This window comes from Athene cunicularia, assembly GCF_003259725.1.
Source record: "Athene cunicularia isolate RWA chromosome 2 unlocalized genomic scaffold, athCun1 chr2_part1, whole genome shotgun sequence".
In the NCBI taxonomy this organism is placed as follows: domain Eukaryota; kingdom Metazoa; phylum Chordata; class Aves; order Strigiformes; family Strigidae; genus Athene; species Athene cunicularia.
The window spans coordinates 18,900,811-18,908,216 of record NW_020799095.1 but is presented as its reverse complement, the minus strand read 5'-3'; positions in this window follow the sequence as shown (position 1 = coordinate 18,908,216).

Sequence of the window (7,406 nt, the reverse complement as noted above, 5' to 3'; positions counted from 1 at the left end):
GGGGGGGGAAAAAGTAAACTTCAAACATGACTTTCTATTAGTCTCTATTTTTAGACTCTCTAAAAGTCTCTATTTTTATTGGTTTTGATAGCACAACAGTTCTCCTTCCCTAAAGGACATTTGGAAGTAAAAAGGTAACCATCAACACTTTTTGCATCTGAGAATTACTGCAAAAAATACTGCCTAATAGTCACTGATCAGTAAGAAACCTGTTTCTCACTCTGCTCCAAACTCCAGGCTTATGAGTGCTCCCTTTCGGCAGCTGAGGCAGGCACAGCTATCGATAACACTGCTGGTTGTTAACTGGATAAATGTATTCCTTTTTTTCTTTCCAGGGTACCCTTGAACTATGTACCAGAGAATGGGAATTTTAAAACATCCTTTTTTCTCTGTGGTATTTTCACACCTGTGTTGCTCTCGGGGCTGGAATGGAAGGTACCTGTTCAGTGCTAGAGATCTCACCGTCTGCATCACTGTCCTCTGCAACTACTTAGAGACCGTTCGAAGGTAAGAAGTAGTGATCAGGTAATCACACACCAAGGTCATTTCAACTCAATCAGATGTTTATACTGAATAAGGGGGACACAATTCTTTCTCTGAAGGTGTTATTTAAGTAGCTGGCATTATATGATGCTGTTGCTGAGTATGAAAGTAAACCAGATCAAAGGCAAGGGGAGAGGTGGGCTGTGGGGTTTTTTCTGGCAGTGGATGTTTGAACTTTGTAATATAGGTCAAACCAGTTCCACATCAGTAGCTAAGGGGGGAAAAAATGCCCTTCATTATGTTAACAAAAACAGTGGTTTACATGTGCATATATGCCAAATTCATTAGGCAGGTAATGAAGCATTTGCACAAATGTAATTACATACAGTAATTCTGACAGTTCATAACACTACATTAATAATCACTACAATTAGTTCTGATGATGGAAGCAATTTACAGCACGTCACATATATAAATAATGGTGCATTTCCTGCATGTGTCATTATTATGTATTAAGGATGCCACCTTGTTGTGACTTTCTCAGTAATGTTCCCCTTGAGTCAAAGTTAAGGGTAGATGAGTGATTTTATTTCTGAGCTACAGCATATTTCACACTTGTATAGTTTAAATACTCAGCTGAGGTCATTTTTGTAAGTCTGTATATGAAATGCCTAAATAAAAGCAATAATTATTTATTATTGAGTTATATAGAATGGTACTGAATAGGTCCTCCCATTTTAATAATTTAAAGAAATTTAAGAGATATTTATAAAGAAAAAAAAAAAAAAAGACAGGGAAATGTCACCTCTTGATGATATGGTTTTCTCCATATCTCCCAGCTTGTATTTACCCATAGAAATTAATTTTCTTTTTTTCTTTTTACCCCTACTGACCCTTATTTAGCTAATAGGACATGAAACTGTCTTTCCTTTCTGTGGTGCTTGGTGTCATAGTGAAATAATTGCTTAATTTTATAGTGATGATTTAATAATGCTTCCCATTTAGAAAACAAGTCTATAAAATCAGCTTATTCCAACCCTTAGTTTTCTTTACTAATAAATCTTGCTGCTTTAAGCTCTCGTTTTTTCAAACCACAATTCATAAACTGGATAATTCATTTTGGTAATTAATGAGAGGGAGGATTCTGATGGCAAGGAGGACTAGAAGGGTCTGTAAGAGTGAGAATTATTTCTTCTCTCCTCTTGGTAATATTGCTTATTGGCCCTTCTCATTGTATTGGTTAGTGATTCATTACCCAGTGGCTTTATAAGCATTTTTTTTAACATAGGTATTGGGGAGAGAAAAGAGACAACAGTTTTATAAAATGTGACTTTGTGTGTGTATATATATATGACTTTGTATGTTTGGATAGATAGATAGATAGATAGATAGATAGATAGATAGATAGATAGATAGATAGATAGGTAGAGATAGAGATATAAAATCTTGCAACTGACAGTTAGGGATTGACCAGAAAACATAAACTGGGAAACTTGACCTAGCCCATCAGCTAATGGAAATTGCCCTAACTCCATCATCTCTTGTACCAGTTTATGTGAATATTTCATCTTCTTGCATCTCATTTTGACAACCCATTTTCCTGTTGCTAAGACAAACTCCATCACACTAACCTCTGATAGTTAAGGTCTCCTCAGGTGAAGTGCAGGATGCCTGATCCTGCTTCATTGTCTAACTCTTCCCTTCCATGTTCTGATCCCCATATGCATGTTCAAGGGACTGTCATTCAGTGTTGTGAGGAGGATGTGGACACTATCCTCACAATATCCATCCACTGAGCAACAGCTTGGTGTTTTTCTCAATACAACAGAACAGTTTTCTGTAGAGTACAATGGCAATTATGCAAACCTGACAGCCCAAAATATTTCTACTGCAAGACTCTCAGTTTTCTCACATTAGCAAAAATGTCCCTTTTATATCACAAGCTTTGATTACCCCAGTGTAATCAATGCTCCAGGAGTGTGCAGCTGAACAAGCTTGTACTGAGTTAGAATATTGATATACTCTTCTAAAAGACAAACAAAAAGGCCATTTCTTGAGATAAATATATATGAAATTAGAAAAACATTAAATGTGTTTCCATTACCAACAAACAGAAAAGCAGGTTTATTTTAACTGAAAGAATGTTTCATTCTAAATCCAAGTTGTTGGCATTTTTCACAGGGATTCTCTGTTCAGGCCTCTCATCACCAGCATGCAGCATTGCATATTATGTTCTAGTGGCCTTTTTTCTCTTCTTTTCTCATTCTCTTCAAACCAGTTTAAAAGAAAGATGGATTAGAGTTTCACATATTCAAATTGAAATAAACCTGTAGCAAGCAGGCTGGAATAGCTGCAGCTATTTTACTTGTTCTGTTCTGTCACATCATGCAGTACTTATAGCCTATAATTAAGTTTTTACTTGAACTGTTGGGAGGCAAATACTGCCCCCAAGGTGGTAAACGTTCCTGTCTGGAAAGACTTCATCACAAACTGGCATATTTTGCAAACCAAAGGGTGGCAAAGAGAAGCTTCAAACTCTGTGAAGCCAAATAAAAGAGAAAGACAGTAGTTCCTTGAATAAAATGTATTACCACTGTTAATCACATGCTATAACAGTGGCATTATGACTAGAGTTCTACAATAAACATAATGCTTATGTGATGTGGTAGTAATGGGATTAATATTAATTCAATTTTTACTGAAGTTCTTGAATACATCCCAAATTCAAATAATGTAGAATTTCAGTTACTGAGTGTTTCCTAGTGAGGAGATATAAAAGACTGCAATCAGATACAAGTTTTTTATTTCTCCTGTAAGAAAGGCACAGTAGGTTACCTTCCTGTCACTCATGAGGATTATGTTTTTAAAGATCTGTATGGGAAAATACATGCACTTGTTAATGAGTTATGTTCTCATATCATGCGGTGTTTTGAAAATGTACTTTTCTCTTAAAAGCTTTTTGTAAGGGATAAGGTAGAAAACATGACATAAGGCTCAGATGATACGCTTTACACCGTTACTGAATTTTAGTCACAAACTTGATATTTTTACTCAGATATTTATAGATACCTCTCACAGGATTGAAATAAAAGAAATCTGTGTTACAGTGTAGTTATTTGCTAAACAAACAAAACCACCAATGCAAATATATAACCATGAAGCTTTCTGAAAGGAAGTATTTTGATTTCTTTTGTTTCTCTTAACAGCATTTATTCTGAGCAGCTTTGTTTAGACCTTTAGAAAGCTGACTTGTTTTATTCAGTGATGCGTTCTATTCCCTCTGGGTAGGTTCCCTGGGAAGATTTGCATTACCTCTTTGGAGAGATCATGTACAGTGGCCACAGCACCAATGCCTGGGACCACACAATCTGCTGTATATATCTGCAAGAATTCATCAGCCCACCAGTGGTAAGAACTTTCATATATGCCTAAAGCCCTTAAACATGTATCTAGTATGTTCAACCTAAAAGAAAGCCATCTTTCAGAACTGGAGCCTTGTGGAGACCACAAGCTTTCTCATCTGTGCAGCCCCATCTGTAGTAAGGTCTTGTCTGGCTGTGGGGGAATAAATTCTCCAACTTGTTATGAGTACAATGAGTCATCGTGAGCAGATTTTGTCTGCAAGGGTTTGTGACTTGGCATATTGCTTGTTTAAATACTTTTGCAAGCACCCTTACTTGGCAACTTGAATTCAGTGTTTTGTAACATTGCTTGTATAGCCAGCTTAATGACATTAGGGGATAGTACATTTAGGTTTCCATTTTCCTAATGAAACTACTCTCTTTTAAGGTGCTGCCATACAGAAAGGGCTGGGTGGGCATAGGAAAGTATCTTTTATGGAACTGAACTTCAACCGATGTAACTGATAGACTCATCAGTTCCAGCAGTCCAGAATGGCATTATCCTCAAAACTCACATTTACTTTTTGTATGTTTTCTTCTCGGAGAAAAAAAAAAATAGAATGTAATTGTTATACATGTCCTTGCATTTTCCTGTTTCCAAAATAAGGAAAACAGTTTGTAAGATCATTTCTCAGTTTCTACCACCCACTCACACATCTGTTTCTGTAGCTTTGTCAGGTGATCACCAGCTGATAAATACTGAATTATCCAAATTTCACTATTGAGTTTTGGTCCTGTATGGCAGTGTGTGAGGAACATCCATGAGTCCGAGATGCAAGGTTGCCAAAGTTGCTTCTAATCAGAAACAAAAGTTAGAATTTTCAAGGATACAAAAAGAAAATATTGCTTTAACTTTAGTTCTAAGAAGTCTTGCATGGAAACTACTTTAATCTATTTTCACATACATACATTTATATAAAATGTGTATGCATATATAGGTGTATGTGTGTGTGCGTATATACATACATATACCTAAAAAAAAAAAACCCAACTGGCTGCTTCTCCTAAGCTGCTGAACTAGTGACTTTAGAGAACTCATTGTACACAATTTGCTAAAAACAGCTGAGAGATTTTTCAAGTGCCCTTTCCAGACTTGTTATTTTTCATTGTCCAAAGGTAAAAAGCTTTTTTGGGAGGAAAAAAAAAAGAAAAAATTAGCGTGTTACATGTGAGCAGGCCATTTGTGGAGCCTGGGTAACTTGGGGAAAGCGCACTTTTCACCCTTGGCGATGCGGCTGAAGCCTGCCTTTCGGTTGTGAGTGAGAGGAGCTTGCTGGTGTCTCCTCAGTCCCTAACGAGTGGGTTTTCATATGTCAAAAGGCCACACTCAGATGAAGGCAATTGGAAGTAACTGCTCAGAAGAAGATGCCCAAGAGTAAGTTGCCATGGAGATGGAAAGGCTAAACACCACTGTACTCCTGACCTCAGCGTAGGCTGATTTCTCCAAATGACAGTTGAGGTCAGGGGGGCATGGTGGGAAGCTCATCCTGCCGGCTCTGGCTCTGCCTCTAGCCTATGGATAAGTAAAGAATTACTGCTTCCAGTTTAGGCAGTCCATTAACCTTCACAAGCCTGAACTTTCATTCAAATAATTGTAAAATAAGTATAGGTGGTGAAACCTGAGCAGAATCACTGCTATTTGTATGGCCTTTGGAAAGTTTAGGGACCCAACCCCGAGCGTGAATCCACTGGTATTTTAAACAGTGAGATATCTTTCCAAGCTTTTTGCCATAATTGGAAAACGTTAGAGCACTGAATTACCAGCAAAACCAGAAAATAATTCATTGACTGGCAGCCAAATGAATGCAAACAGGATGACAACCCCTTTCATCAGCACTGGTGCTTTGTGTTTGCTTGGGAGATTACCTTCTCTTTTACCTATTCACATTGCTGATGAGTTCTTTTAGCTATAAACCCATTCCCCTAGGTGCATTAGAATAAACCACTATATGCAGCTTTGCTATACCTCATCTGGGTTCTGTTGTAAGGACAGAAGGGCAGTGAGTTCCCGCTGTGAAGCCCTGTAACCCGCATGGCTCTGAGGAATACAGTAAAACCCAATTTAAGTGCCAGCAGAGAGACTGGTAAGTACAGATTGTCTGACAGAATTGATCTTCCACTCGAGGTGAATAACAGCTTTCTTCAAAACCTCGACACTACTTCAAAGTGGCATCTTAAGACACAGCTTATTGTGGGTGAGGTTAGTGGTGCAGGCTCAGGCACAGGAAAATGGCTGGTTGCAGAACCAAAATGACTTGAGAAATAAGTGCTTACTGGTGTTATTGTGAGCAGCAGCTTGTTGTTGGCTGTTCTAAATGCCAAAAGCCAATAAATTTTATTGTGATTTTGTAGACTGGACCCTGCATTAGGAAGAAATAGCTCCTGTGAAAAGTACCACTTAGAGCCAGAAATATTTTTCAGCAAAAACAGCTTGCAAGTCTGGTTTAAGTCCCAGACAGCTCTATGACAGTAAGTTCAGAGAAACTTTGAATCCAGTGAAGTCCTTACAGTACAGGAGCTGGGGGAGCCTGGAAAATAAATGTGATTGCTGCAGCTTTTATACTGTCCTGTCATCAGTAGGAGAGCAACCCACCAAGAGTAGATCTCACCAAACTCTTGACTACCTACTTAATTCTTGACCTGCTTCAAAGTCCCAAGGCTCATGTTTAATATACTGATGGGGGTAGGGCCCACCTATTTTATAGGAAAGGTGCAGTTAATAGTATTTTGTTCAATATTGAGCTGATGGAGACCTTATTTTTTTCTGCTGTGAAAATTATCGCCACTGTCTATCTCACAGAGACCAAAGCAGCAATACAAGACCCCATGGCAAGACTCCTACATTTGGAGAGATATAGTGGAGTAGCTTGATTTTCTTCCTGTTCCAGCTCCTGGGCATTAACAGCCAGACAGAAGAGAAAGTAAAGGACGTCAACAAGTGAAGAAATGTCCTAACTGGCAACCATGTCTTTGGAAAGTAGAATGGGATCTGTTTCTGAGAAGCTAAGATTGCTCATACACCAACATGTCTATCCCATTTCCACACTCCACTTACCTGTCTCATCTACCTGGCTCTCCCTGTGACCTCTTGAAGGTTATTACGAGTGCAGTGTGTTTGTGCAAAGCCCCTGGTTAACGACACACTGAATAGAATTAATGTTGTAGCTCGTGTACTGTGATGAGAGTTCAGGTGAGTTGAGGCTCCAGTACTGCCTCTCCCACAGGTGTGCTCTGTGACTCCGTCCTGTGTGTTCCAGACTCTCATCTCCAAAATGGCATAATAATCCTTGCTTGTCTGCTGAGGGGATGCAGAAGTTCAGTACTTAAAATACACTCACCTTGGTAGTGACAGTTCTTAAAATAAACTCAGAGCACCCTTGTGAAGGAAGCAGCAACAGTATTTCAATACTGCGGAAAATGGGAATGTCAGAAAAGTGTGCAAATAGTAACTGTGCTAAAATTAGCTTGATAAACCTGTTCCGCTGTATCAGAACATATAGGTGTTGTGTTTATAGACTCCAG